Genomic DNA, 12,026 nt, shown 5'->3' with positions numbered 1-12,026 from the left:
CAAATATAGAATATAATAGTGTGCCAGGAAGTGGCATGAAGAAAATAAATTATGGTGGTGACTCTTAGCAAGAGGGAGGAGGGAGGTATCTTAGATCAGCTATTTGGGCAAGGTTTCCGAGTGACATTTGAGCATCGCTCTCCATTAGTTAAGCTTCATATCTGATTTCCTTCTCAGCAGCTTGACCTTGACACTTCAGTGTCTAAAATAGAGTTTGTTATCTTTCTCTTAAAATCGGTTCCCCCCTGGTCTTCATCATTTTGGTCAGTGCTATCATTAAATCTCGAAGTCACCCAGACCCTGAAACCTTGGGGTCTGTTTGGCTTCTTTCTTTTTTAACCTAGCCTGCCTGTCGGGAGGTCTGCGGCTCCTTCTCTAGGACGTCTTCGACATCCGTCTCCTCCACGCCGTGGCCAGTCCCGTGGCACGTGCTTTCAGGTTCCCACAACAAGATGATTCAGTCTGCCTCCAAACCCGTCTCTGGGCCCCGGACCTTTCAACCCCTGCTCACCCTGCTGTAATATTAACTGTGCACAGCTTTCTGATAAAAAACTTTTGAACTGCTCGTGGAAAATATTTTTGCCCACAGAATGAAACAACAGATTTCTTCATCTTGGATTCAAGATCCTGCAAAATCTGCGGTCTGCATGATTTTCAACTCTTCTTTCAAAATCAACCCTTACTCTCCGCCAGGTACTAGTCTAAACATTGCGGGTATTAACTCATTTAGCCCTCACGACGATGCCCCGACGCAGGTACTGCTGTGATTGTCATTCTACAAATGGAGCTGTGAAGGCCCAGAGACGGTAACTGACTTGTCTAAGGCCACCAAGCCAGCACACGGACAGCCAGGAAGTTAATGGAGCCAGTCGAGCTCTCCCGTCTGGCCTCTGACCAGAGTGGTACATGCTACCTTCTACTATTTCAGAATCTGCTCCTGCTTGTGTGAGATTGATGCTACTCCTCAAGGCAGGGATACTCTCTCCCCAGCTCTATTTCTGCTTGTCCAAGTCCTCAAGGCCAAGCTGAGGGAGGCTGCCATCCCCACCTCTCACCAGCCTCTCCCTCAGTGGGTGCCCCACCTCTGAACTCTCAGAACAATCTGGTGATGTATCACCTACCACCGCATAGTGGCACACGAGATTGTGTCTATGTGTTCTGTCTCTGCAACTAGATTGTCAACGACATTAAGGGAGATGCGGTGGCTTATTCCTCTGGGGCCCTAAGAAAGACTGAGCTCATGCAGTAGGTACTTAATGCTGATTGTTGTCGGGCTCGGTCATAGAACACTGTGGAATCCTGTATCCAGAGAGTATTGGCTTCAGTGTGTTTAAATTTAAGACATGCCATATAAAAACTGATGAATAAGGACAGAGGAATTCACTCAGCAACCACTTACTGAGCGTCTGCTGTGTCCCAGGCTTTGTTCTAAGTCCCGGGGATGTATCAGTGAACAAGTGAGACTCAGTCCGATGAAGCCAGGTGATATGTGATAACAAACGATCACCAGGTCACAGTGGTTTAAGATGAAAGGTTTATTTCTTGATCATGCCGTGTGTTTTTTTGATGGCTGCCGGGGGGATTTTGCTCAACTTATTCACTCAGGGACCCAGCCCAATGGAGTAGCCTCCACTTTGAAAGGTGCAGGATGCCGCGTTAGAAGGAAGAGGGAATGTGGTAGAGAGTGTGCTGGCCGTGAAAGACGCCGCTCAGACATGGCACACGTCCTTTCTGCTCCTCTTCTGTTGGCCAAAATAAGTCACTCAGCCTTTTCTGTATCCAAGCAGTCAGGAAAATAGACTCCTACAGTAGACTTGGAAGGAAGCCAAATGTCAGTGGATGGTCCTCATGGTTACACACAAAGGTTTCTGCCTTTTGGAATTTACTCTAGACTCTAGAGGGGGATGCAGACAATGAGTTGGGACAATAGAGTAGAGATGTAGTAGAGAGGGCAGCAGGGGTGTAGTGTATACTGGGGTGTCTATCAAGGCAAGCCATTGAACAAGGACTTGATAGAGGGGAAAGAGTTAGTTGGGGCTATCCAGGAAAGAGGGTTCTGGATGGAGCAGCAGGAAGCCTATAGGGACAGCATCTCTGTGTGATGGAGGAAAAGCAAGGAGGCTAGTGTGGCTGGGGCAGATGGGGACGGGTAGGGACCTAGGAGCTAAGGCCAGACCATGTGGGGCCTTGGAAGCCACTGTAAAGATTCTGGCTTTTACCCTGAATGACGCAGGGAGCCCTGGCAGGGCTTTGAGCAGAAAAATAACATATTGCATTTAACTTCAAGATGCATCTGCATTAAGAATGAACACTTGCAGGGTCAGCGGCTGGTGCAGCAATCCAGGTGAGAGCTGATGGCACTTCTCCTAGCTATGGGCTCTGATTGCAGTTTCTTTTCAGGTGTGTGCATGTTTTAAAATGCAGTTTTCATTTCAAACGCTGCATGGCACTGAGCGTGAAATCCGGTTTCTTCCCATGGCCCCCACGATGGCCTCTGCCTTCCCGTGGCCTCAAACTCTGACACCCAGTTCACTAACTTCAAGCACACTGGCCTCCTTTCCGTCACTTGATCACCCCCCGAGTTCTTTCCAGCCTCACCGACATTCCCTTCACCCAGGGCGCCCTTCTCATGTTCAGCTCAAATGGCTCACGTGAGGGAGGTTTTCCCTGACCAGGGAGTGCAAGGGGGCCTCACTTGGTTGTTCTTTGTCCCATCCTTCTCTGTACTTCCTTCATGGCTCCCTTTACTATCTGCAGTTCTAACACTTCACTCTATCACAGTTGAATTCCTCGTTAACTGTCTGCGTCTGACCACTCGAATGTAAGCTTCAATGACCAAACAGTTGGGATTGGGTCTGTCTGGTTCTGAGTGCCATTCCCAGGGTCTCCAACAGCACCTGGCAGCATAAGGTACCCGAGCAGGGTGTGCATGAAGAAATGAATGAATGAAGCGTTCCAAAGGGTAAGCTGGAATCAATGAGGCAAAGACACAGGTCAGTGGATAAAAGATCCTAGGGGAATTTTAAGAGATTTTCAAGTATCTCAAAAGACTTGAAGAGGTGACGCTTTAGATGGTGAAGTGTTTTCCAAACCCCAGACCAGATGCCATCGCTTTGAGCATGCTGGGCCCTTAACCATATTCTGTTTTAGTGATCTGTTTTTGGGTATCTGTTTCTTCCACCAGGGGCTACGTATTATTCTTCCTTTTATCCTGGTGCCTAAGTGCTTGACAAATACTTTTTGTACCAAACTGTACTGACTACTCATGTCTTCGAACTCTGTCATGCTGAGCCCTCTAATTAGATCCTTATTAAAAATAAAATCTTATCATGAATCTTGTAGGGCCTTTGTGGAAAGAAACTTTGCATGCATGCCATGATCTTTCAGTCACATTGAGATGTTTCTAATCAAGCCACCATCTGGGCCACATGTTTTATTGGCTCTATTATGTTGTGTTCCATCAATTTGTGTCAATATTACAAAATGTGAAGTATAAGAATTGAGCTATGATCTATGACATAGATCTCCCTGAGATGTCTATTTCCCTCTTGAAGTTTTAAAGTCCAATACATTTTGAAATGAGAGAAATTAGGGACTAATTAAGTGAAAATCAGGGCTTAGGGATCGATAGTAGACATGGTAGGCATCCGAGCAGGCACGGCAGAGTTCTCTAACCAGGCGGAGAATGGTTAGTAACTGAGACACAGAGGCCGGTGCTGCATTTCCTACCTCCTCTAGAGTCTACGTGGAACACCGATGGGCTCCTTCAAAGAGGAGAGAGGCCTGAGGAATGGGGCGGGGGGGAGGCGGGGGGGAAGAAAGGTAGGAGGACACCAAGAGGTGAAGTATGTTTTCTGAATCCTAAAAACTGCTTTGAGTTGGTTTCCTCTGAAAACCTATACCTGATTTTAGTATTAGTTTAAAACATGAGTTTCCTTATGATTGCGCGATGCTTGGCAGCTTTCAAACACTTGCATAATCCGCAGTCTCATCTGATCCTCCCGAGAACCCATCAGTAGGCAGAGCGGGGGTTCTTATTTTTCATTTTACGAATGAGGACAGAGAGGCGCTGAGCTTCGGGCAACTTGCTCCAGGCCACAGCGCTGTTAAGTAGCAGAGATGCCAACATGAGTCTTTTGGTAACACACCAACTAGGTCCTGTCAACTCTGCCATTTAAATCCACCGTTTTACAGGTGCAAGTGATGCAGTAAAGATCGGCTCCCAGGAGAAGCTAGCAAGGGGTGGGGGAGCAGGGTGTGGAAGGGGAAGGAGCCAAGCAAGGGTGATATCAGAAATGCCAGACTCAGCTTGTTCTTTGAGGGAGAGGTGCTGTAGAGCCTAAATCACATCTCAGAATTTATTCCACCTTCAGGCAAAGGAGTTGGCCTTTTATATTCCCACACATGTCTATGTTGGCCAGTCAACAAGGGCTGCCCCCCACCACCTTGGAAGAGCACCCAGTGCTCTGAGGCAATCCTTTGAAGGGTGCCAAGCATACTTGATGGGACTCCAACAGTTGTGCCCCAAATCTACGCTGATCAGGAGGGTTACATGAGCTACGGTACCTGGGATAAGTGAAAGCAACTTAGAATTTTTCACATGCTATTTGAATATAAGAAATTATTTTATTCCAGTGCATTCTTGGGGGCAGACTGAGTCATCCAAGTACATTCTTTGAAATCAGAATCAGACAGAGCTGCAGGACTCTGCCTCTCTTCCTGGGAATCTGATACAAATACATTCATTTAGGAACTGGGGGCATAGTCAAGGCTGGGTGTTCCTTCATTGAATTTATAGGAATTAATTCTATTAACTCATTCTGCTCAGACAAAAAGTGAAGCACAGAGGACGAGTGATGTAGACCCAAGTCCCCTAAGTGGTAAATGGCAGGCCTTGAGGAGGAATCAGGTCCCCTGATTCCATCCATCCGGGGTCCTTTCCAGGGCCCTCCATACCAGCAGTAGGAAGGAACTCTGTTTTTCCGCTGGGTAGGGATGAGGTGAGAAGGAGGGCAGGGGCCAGGGGAGGATTCTCTGATAGTCAGCAGTCCTAGAACTTGCCCGGACATGGAGATAAGATGGAGTCTTTTGCATGTTTTTGAAGTCCTTCTCTACCGTGGACAGACTCTTATAGGACAAGAAGAAAAGTACCCTGTAACTCATTTCTAGAGGCTTCGTGGTGTGACAGCATCACAAATATACCACATAGAGCTTGAATGGAAACCACCAGTGGCCTGGTGAGGGGAAGAAGCTGGGGACAGGAGAATGAGCCTTGCTCCCAGGTTGAGAAGGGGAAAAAAAATTTATCTCTTTGAATTCTCCACCACGCAGCGCTATCAAGTGCTTATGCATAGCTGCTTGAGTTGAGAGGCTGTATTCACCCCTCCCCAGCCACCCCGCCACTGAAAAGGAATGGTTTTATTTGAAGGGAAGGAGAGGGCAACAAGGGATGGGGAGTCCCGGGTGCCTCAGAGAGCGCTCCGCAGGCCCTCACCATGTATGCAGGGCTGGCGTGGGCTGGGAAGATTTGGGGCGGGGGGAGTTGCAGCAGTGTCTTAGGAGAAGTCTGACACACATACTCCACTCTATTTTCTTAAATTTCTAAGGAAAATGTGCATCTCTAAAGAAAATATGTTACTTACAATACATAAAGCCATTTAATTTGTACTGAAGTTTAAAAAAAAAGTTTAAACAAAACGCATATGGAAGCTGTCTAAATGCTTGGGTTAGAAAGAAGATTGGGTCAAATACAATAGCGGGTCCTAAAGCAATAGCCTGCTACAGGGAGTACAAATCTATCCGCATTTAGTCTAAATGTAGAGTGACCTTTCACTACCAAGCCTTGAGCTTAAAGTCAGCTGCAGTTATTGGAAATCATTTCCAAAGGTCATTTGTAAAAAAAAAAAAGTATATGGATTTAAAGATGCCTCCCATATATGTAGAAAGCCAAACCTGCAAGGCTAGTCAAAAGTAATATGGGGGAAATCACTGTTGCAATGATGAGTTTTGAAAACAACCTAGAAGGTCGAGGGTCACACAGATAGCAATTTCATTTTCTTTCCTTATCCATCAGTAGACTTGTTCCTGTGTGTATTGCTGAGCTATTCACCACCACATGTAGAGCAGAAAAAGAATATGCAATATTATTTAGGAGGGAGTTACTAAGAACCATTTGCTTTCACTAGATCAGGGCTAATATTACACTGAAGCCAAGCAGAGAACATTCCGATGAGCCAAACCCTGACTCTCATTCCAAGTGGTGGCATTTACATGCAGGATGTCCAACATGTCATTAGAAATTTTTCAATGAAGTCACTGAAGTCATTAGGGCATGATTCCTTGTGCCACTTTAGTAAGTTTTAAAAAAATTTCAGTAGCTCAGCGGGAGTGCTGAAATGCTCTCTCAGTTCATCAGTGAATGCTAAATGAGCCCCCTTTCCAGATGCAGGCAGAAGGAGAGCAGGTATGTGCATACGTGAGAATTAAGATGTGCTTTGATGGTTCTCAAAGACATTCTCTTCTCCCATCCTCTCCTCACCCCAGTGTAAAATGTGTTTAATGTGGAATATCAATTTGTTTTTCTTGGAGTAAAACAAATTAATTACAAACAAGTCTGCTTTATTTAATTAGGAATCTCTTTGTCTCAATGTTTTGCTTTTCACTCTTCCTAACTGAACCCTCCCCTTTTTCCCCTGTTTCTGATATTGGTATTTATATATATAAATATATATAGGTGTTTATATATGTAATGTTTATGTTAATATATGTATATATTATGTATATATATAATATATCATGTTTTTATATACATATATATAAATATATATATAATAGACTGCTTTTTTGAACTTCAGCATAGACTCCTAAAGAAAAAAACACTATCTATTTGGATGACTTATTTAGGAACTGTATGTTTATTAAGTATTAAGTCAGAGTATTAATAATTGTTTTGTTCTTTGCCCCAACAACAACAAAAAAATAAACAACCTCTATCCTGTACTGGAACTCTCCTAGACACTAGAGCCCACATAGATTAAAAACAAGCCATCTCATCTGCCCTCACGACGTTGGTCTGCTTTTGCTAGTTGAAGAGGAGTTGCCTACAGTTTGGTGTTCGTGATACAGAGGAACAAACACCATGTTGACTAAGAAATCTGGGTTCCAGTGTTGTTTTCAACACTTATTGGTCTCGTCACTGGAGGCAAGAAACTTCATCTAAGTCTTACTTTTCTTCCACTGTAAAATGAGAGAAAGAATATCTGTCCTACCTACCTCATAGGGCAGTGGAGAAAATAAAAATAAAGACTTTATGAAAATGCTTCATAAATTTCACAGTGTTCTGTAAACTTAAGGGACTGACGCACTGAGTCAATGGCAGATCCGGTGTCTAGCTCGGGCTAAACAGATTGGGTTCTCCACATAGGGATGAATCCAAGAGTCATGTCTTGGGCAGGCAGCACGAATTTGCCAGGTGACTTATGTTGACACATCATAGATCTGTGTGTGTGTGTTTTAGGAATGGGATGGTATGTCAGGGAACAGAATGTGGTCCTGTGCTATTGCATCCTGGAAACGTGCCCATTCTGTTTTGTTGTGCTTGACCATGAATAGTTCCCTTATAAGATGTGAACACTTTGAGCCTTTTACCCTCCTGCTGACAACCTCTTGCATCTTCTTCTTTCATTATAAAAGCAATACGTTCATAACAGAATATTTGAAAAAGGCCAAAAAGAAGTAAGAAAAATGTCCCCTGTAGTACCACTGTCCTCAGACATACACTTTTTTGTAAAGATTTTTTTTTTTAAATTTGACAGAGGGAGAGACAGCGAGAGAGGGAACACAAGCAGGGGGAGTGGGAGAGGGAGAAGCAGGCTTCCCGCTGAGCAGGGATCCCAATGCGGGGCTCGATCCCAGGACCCTGGGACAATGACCTGAGCTGAAGGCAGATGCTTAACGACTGAGCCACCCAGGCACCCCTGGACAACCACTATTAATCCTTTATTTTTTGCTTTCCCTCCCTCCCTCTCTCTCTTTATATGTATGTATATGTATATATTTGGTTGGTTGGTTTTGTATATTTGTGGTCAAACTGCATATCCAATGTTAGAGTCTGCTTTTATTTCCCACATAACATTATAAAATAAAAACATTTCTTTTTTTTTGAGATTTTATTTATTAATTTGAGAAGGAGTGAGAGAGAGAGCATGAGAGGAGGGAGGGTCAGAAGGAGAAGCAGACTCCCCACAGAGCAGGGAGCCCAACTCGGGACTCGATCCCGGGACTCCAGGGTCATGACCTGAGCCGAAGCCAGTTGCTTAACCAACTGAGCCCACCCAGGCACCCTAAAATAAAAACATTTCTATGTTTCCATCTCCTTTCTCCTCTCTTGTCTTTCAAACCTCAAGCCCTGCACCATCTCCTTTTGGTAGCTTAACGTGTCCTGCTAATTTGATCACCTGAGCCTCAGATGCATTCTAATAACATCTGTAAGCCAGCATTGGAGTTCATCTCTCTTCTTCCTGTGAGTTAACAGAATTCTCTGTATTCCCCATTTCACCATGAGCTCCTTCAGTAAGAAGCATGTCTGTTTGATGTCGTGTACACAGAGCCTTGATCAGTGCCTGACGGATTGCTCAATAAATATTTGTAGACTAAACCATCGAATGTTGTGCTAAATTCTTTCATGAGTTTCTACCCTATAGTCCTTTGAGTAGATGAACCATAATTGCCTAAAAAGCTCTCCATTGCTGGTTCCAATACTATTACTACAAATAACTATGTAATTAACACTCTTAAATATAATTTTTTTCTGTATTTCAGGTTTTTTAAAATTAAAGATTCAGAGAAAGGAAACTCTAGGTCTAAACATTTTTTATAACTCTTGACATATATTGACCAATTTCTTTTAAAGAAGGTGCATTTACTTTCATCATTTCCAGGCTATATCCCACATTGGTCAAGACCCCATTAAGACAGCACACGTGTTTTTTCCTCCAGGAAGCCTTCTCTGTTCCCCTACCACCTCTGACCTGTCAAGCTTGGGCATGCCTCCTCTGTACTTCCATATAACCTCCACCATAGATTTATGATGCTTTATTGCATACTCTTTCTTCCAGAGAAGAGTATTAGCTCTTTGAAGGCAAGAGGCAAATCTCACTCATTCTTATAATCCTCAGTGCCTACAAGTGTAACAGATTTTCAATACATTCTTGTTGACTGCAAGTAGCTGGTGTTTATTCCAACTATATAATGAAATTGATCCATGAATAGAGTTAATAATGGCAATGATTATTATGTACCAAACAGAGAGATAGAGAATTAGTAGAATTCTTTGCTCTGGAAATCTTGACAGAATTACCATTCAACATCTGCTATGATGTTCAGTTATTCAATGATTCACACGCTGGAATCAGGAAGTTTCAGAAGGGTGAATTTCCACTTTTCCATCAACCTGCCTTTACTCTGTTTTATACATCAGGATTCCTTCCTCTCAAAAGTCCTAGGGTTTACTACTTCAGCATACAGATTCAATTACTGGTAGTGCTGCCTTAGGCAAGCAGCCCTATCAGCTCCAAATCTGTTAAAAAAGAAAGTCTAGACCTTTCCTGGGAAAAAAAAAAAGGATTTTATAATTTATACCAGTTAATAATGAATATTTTACCAAGGGCAGAAAATGAGCAGAGTGACGTGAGAGAGCCTGTGAAATTATTTCATAACAACCCATTGGCTAAAACAGAAGCTGAATAGTCCATGCTTAAACCCGAGTGCACAAAGCAGATGTAAAAATGAAGTGATCTCAAAGAATACAGATACCACCTTTCACTTCTTTAGCCTTTCTTCAAAATGCTGATCAACAGTCAGCCATAAAAAAATGATCCTTAAATATGTGAGAATTCCGGGATGTTGATGGAAATGGATTAAGGCCATAGGAGGATTCTTTCTTTTTCCCTTCATTTTTGTGCCTATCTGTGTAGCAGAACTGGAATAGTGCATTTTTTTCCCCCTAGTTTCCCAAATTAAGAAGTGGGCTGAGAAATTGGAATTAGTTGCAGATTGAATTTTACATGTTAAATAAAGGCTTTTGGTTTTGAAAAAAAAGCATAACATAAAATATCGGTAAGAAGCAGCTTCAATGTTCCTTTTTTTACAGGGCCAAAAACATAAATATGCACGACCAGGAAACTTAGTGCCAACTTATGAACACAGTCTTGCCCATGACCCACGCAGATATACTGCATATTCTTCACGGTGAGGTACCCATCTTCATTCCATTCACAAAAAATAGCCACTCCTGTCTGGCATCAATCAGCATGTGAATTCCTGACATACTTAGCCCAGCAAGTATTTGCTAAGTGGCATGTTTAGAGCAGAGAAGCATCAATCATTCAAGTGTTACTAATTTCCATTGTAATGAGCACTTGAGAATGAACAGTAAGTTCATTGTTCAGGAGTACATGTGCAATCCTGCTGTTGATCACCAATAAACATGAACTCATTTTCAAACTCTCAGCGCTTGCCTCTGGCACCCGGACTTTGGAGGTATGATTTCTGTGGGTAATTATCCCACTTCGAATGTGTTCAGCGCTTTGTCGTTAACAAAGGCTTCCATTACATAACCTCACAGATCCAGTAGAAGCAGAGGCCTGACAATGTAATTATTACTATTAAATTCAAAGCTAGCTCTGATGATTTCTGACAAGCCCCCTATCTTTGTCAGCAAATTCTGTGGGTTGAGTCAACTTACGGAATATCCGCTGAACACGATCCCTTGGTCCTTTTTTACCCCCCTCCCCCCTTGCCCGTCAGTCATGGCCCTAGTTCAAGTCCTTATCAGCCTCCTCTCCATCAGCTTCAACATTTCTTTGAACTTGTCGTCGGTGCTCCAGTCTCCGTCCTCCCCTTCCCACCTCCCAATCAATCCTCCACACAGCAGTCAGAGTGACCTTTAGAAAAGCAAATCTATCACACTATTTTCCTTCCTTAACATCATTCGATGGCTTACAGCTGCATTCAAGATAAAGTACAAACTCCTACACAGAGTAAACAAGACCCACAAACTCTTCAGGGTCTGGCTTCTGCCCAGGGGCCAGGTTCAGAGCCTCTAAACACTGAAGAGATTATGGGGCCCCACTTGCTAGTCCCTTTAGCCATATGTAAATAAGAAAAAGAGAGGAAGAAACCATAAAACGTAAAACACAGATGCATGCTGTAGTTAAACTAATTTCTTAAAAACATTTTTGAGTACAAAATTCTGGATACATTTATCAAAGTCAAACTGCTCTCACTTTTTTCCCTTCTGCTTTACTGGTGCTCCTAAAAAATTGCATACTCAGCCAGTTGGGGGATCTAGAGCTGTAGCTGTCTCTCCAGCCAAGAACAGTCAAGCAAACAGAACAGTAGCAACAAGAAAACTGTGTATGCCATTATGGGACTCATTCATTCATTCATTCATTCACTTATGATGAATTCATCGTATACTGGGCACTGAACCAGCCCCTATAAGTACTGAGGACACACAGTGAATGGGATGTTGTCACTGGCATTAAGGAGCTCGCAATTTAGAAGAGGGAATGGAAAAGGGGTTGCAGAATCCTTGGAGATTTTCTAGTCTTTGCCTAAATGCCTCTTGTGACAGGTATCTCAGTGCTCCTTACTTCCTTGAAGTCTCTATTCACTGTATCTTGTACCTTGTTCTATGACTTCTTTTCCACAGAAGAGTCCTTCAAATATTTGTTGATTTACCAAAAAAAAAAAAAAAAAATAGTAATTCCTTTTCAACATGAAAGTCCTTTAAGAATAATTTTTTTTTAAATTTTAAATTTATTTATTTGACAGAGAGAGAGAGAGAGCACAAGGAGGGGGAGCAGCAGAGGGAGAGGGAGAAGCAGGCCCCCCGCTGAGCAAGGAGCCCGAAGTGGGACTTGATCCCAGGACCCTTGGATCAGAACCCGAGCCGAAGGCAGCCGCTTAACCGACTGAGCCACCCAGATGCCCCAAGAATAAAATTGAATACAATTCATTTACTC

General features: G+C 43.2%; 1 protein-coding gene across 2 annotated transcripts in view; it reads right to left on the bottom strand.

The window, feature by feature from the left end:
• The window catches only part of CHST9 (carbohydrate sulfotransferase 9), a 236,495-nt gene that overhangs the window by 52,671 nt on the left and 171,798 nt on the right, over window positions 1-12,026 (bottom strand). The gene's annotated exons all lie outside the window — the stretch shown is intronic.

This window comes from Phoca vitulina, unplaced genomic scaffold, assembly GCF_004348235.1.
Source record: "Phoca vitulina isolate PV1807 unplaced genomic scaffold, GSC_HSeal_1.0 scaffold24, whole genome shotgun sequence".
Lineage (NCBI taxonomy): Eukaryota > Metazoa > Chordata > Mammalia > Carnivora > Phocidae > Phoca > Phoca vitulina.
The sequence above is the reverse complement of the archived record's forward strand: the minus strand, read 5'-3'. Positions and strand labels throughout refer to the sequence as shown.